Source organism: Pinus tabuliformis, chromosome 4_2 (assembly GCF_031772625.1).
Source record: "Pinus tabuliformis cultivar Carrire ecotype Pingquan chromosome 4_2, CPIR1, whole genome shotgun sequence".
NCBI lineage: Eukaryota > Viridiplantae > Streptophyta > Pinopsida > Pinales > Pinaceae > Pinus > Pinus tabuliformis.
In genome coordinates this window covers 807185610-807188109 of record NC_142304.1, presented here as the reverse complement: position 1 = coordinate 807188109, position 2500 = coordinate 807185610, and the positions used below count along the sequence as shown (strand labels likewise).

General features: G+C 54.6%; 1 non-coding gene across 1 annotated transcript; it reads left to right on the top strand.

Annotated features, from left to right (window-relative positions):
* Positions 1 to 2345: 2345 nt before the first annotated feature.
* On the top strand, positions 2346 to 2499 carry LOC149172136 (5.8S ribosomal RNA). Its single transcript, XR_016259919.1, has one exon. It is a non-coding gene; the product is annotated as a 5.8S ribosomal RNA (ribosomal RNA).
* The last annotated feature ends 1 nt before the right edge of the window (position 2500 follows it).

Below are 2500 nucleotides of genomic sequence, written 5' to 3'. Positions count from 1 at the left end.
TGAGGTGCTTGGTAAAAACGATGGATAAATTTGGACTCATTCGTAGCGGCGGTGCTCGGTCTTTTGTTCGTTGGAAGGCATGGGCCAAGGGTGCGGGCTTCCATAGTTGGTTCTCTCGAAAGGGCGGTGGCGGTTGATGTGTTGCTTGGGTGAGCTTTTTCGCTGGTGGTTGGGTCGAGGGAGTGGTTGCGCGCGCGCCTGGTAGCTCAAACCTTCCGTGAGGCGAGATTGTCGGGGTGCGGTCAAGTATGGGATGGATGAAGAGCGGATCAACCCGTTGGGCTGGCCACCCTAGTCCCTCCCGACCGTTCCTCGACATGATGCCCTCGCGGAAGGGTTGTGTGTCCAGGTAATGAAAAACCCATCCCTCGGTCTGAGCTCCATCGAGATCGCAATTTTCCCCACCGACGGGCATGAGGGTGGCAATCTTATCTCGTGCCTTTGCCGTCGAGGGAATTCCTCGTCCTCTCGTGAGCTCCCCTTGCGAGGTAGCGCCCTCCGGATGTGGACTCGCGTCATTTCTTCGTTTCGTGCGCTTTGCGAACGTCCCTCTCTCTAGTGGCCTTGCACCGTCGATGTACTTGTGGCTCGCGGCTTTCTCCAGCGTTGAGTGTCGGCCCGTGACAACTCCTCTTTGGAGTTTGATTCTTTGACCCCCGTTGACTCTCTCGCTGGAAAGGTTGTCGGGTGTTTTGTACACGGAGGGGTGCAACAGCGGGGTGGGTTTGTGTTATGGGCAGCAGTCTGTTTGTCGTTTGAAGCCTTGTGTCGTTGGGTTGGGGGGCTGTTTGCCTCTCAGTGACGTGCTCCAGACACTGGTCTCATCGTGGCCCTCGTCTTTTCTATTGGTCAATTTTTGGGTTGTGATTTATTTGCTTGGTTGTTTGCTATGTTGTAGGGCTGGAAAGGGTGTTGTGATGAATGCATGTGGGAGGGTGTGAAGAGGTGGGACGCTTTTTTGATTGGGTGCCTTGTTTGATTTCTTTTTGGTTAGCGGACATCTTGCTCGGCGTGCTGTTGAGCTTCTCTCTTTTCTTGGGATCTTCGTTTCTTTGGTGTTGTTTTCTTCCCTTCTTCCTTTTGCCCCTAGCCTTACGGAGGAGAGGTGGGATTGTTGTGGATTGGTGTTCGGGAAGGACGAAAAGCAGTACGAGTTCCCAGGGTGGCCACCCTAGTCCTTCTCGATCGCCGTCCCCTGCAGTTCCCCCCTTTTTCCGAAGGCGCGGGGTTTGGGAAGCTTGTTCTCTGTTTGAGCCTCCCCTTGTGAGCCGGTAGCCACGTTTGATATCTCTTGCTTTCCTGTTGTTTTCTTCCCTTCTTGCTTTTGGCCCCTTAGCTTTACGGAGAAAAGGTGGGATTGTTGTGGATTGGTGTTCAGGAAGGACGAAAAGCAGTGCGAGTTCTGAGGGTGGCCACCCTAGTCCTTCTCGATCGCCGTCCCCTGCAGTTCCCCCCCTTTTTGCGAAGGCACGGGGGTGGGGAAGCTTGTTCCCTGTTTGAGCCTCCCCCTGTGAGCCGGTGGACGCGTTTGATATCTCTCTTTCTTTCGTGTTGTTTTCTTCCCTTCTTTCGGCCCCTAGCTTTACGGAGAAAAGGTGGGATTGTTGTGGATTGGTGTTCGGGAAGGACGAAAAGCAGTGAGAGTTCCCAGGGTGGCCACCCTAGTCCTTCTCGATCGTCGTCCCCTGCAGTTCCCCCCTTTTTTTGAAGGCACGGGGTTGGGGAAGCTTGTTCTCTGTTTGAAGCCTCCTCCCCTTGTGAGCCGGTAGCCACGGTTGATATATTCCTTTCTCTCTTGTTGTTCTCTTCCCTTCTTCCTCGTGGCCCCTAGCTTTACGGAGAAAAGGTGGGATTGTTGTGGATTGGTGTTCCGGAAGGACGAAACGCAGCGCGAGCTCCCGGGGTGGCCACCCTCGTCCTTCTCGATCGTCGTCCCCTTCAATTCCCCCCTTTTGCCGAAGGCACGGGGCTTGGGAGGCTTGTGCTTTGTTTGTGCTTTTTTTCTACCCTACCTGTTCTCTTCCTTTCGGTCCCTAGCTCTACGGAGAAAAGGGGGAATTGTTGTGGGCTGGTGTCGGGGAAGGGCTAAAAGCAGCGCGAGCTCCCGGGGTGGCCACCCTAGTCCTTCTCGATCGCTGTCCCACACATTTCCCCCCTTTTTGCGAGGGCGTGGGGCTGGGGGGAGATTGTCCTCTGTTCGAGCCTCCCCCCGTGAGGGGGTTAGACACCTTTGTTTCTCTTTCTCTCGTGCGTTTTTCCTCCTTTTGCCCCTTGGCCTTACATTTGTTGTGGGGGGGTTGCCCCTATTCAGTTTTGTGGCCGATTTTTCGGTAGTACGTGGAAACGACTCTCGGCAACGGATATCTCGGCTCTTGTTACGATGAAGAACGTAGCGAAATGCGATACTTAGTGTGAATTGCAGAATCCCGTGAATCATCGAGTTTTTGAACGCAATTTGCGCCCGAGGCCTCGGTCGAGGGCACGTCTGTCTGGGCGTCGC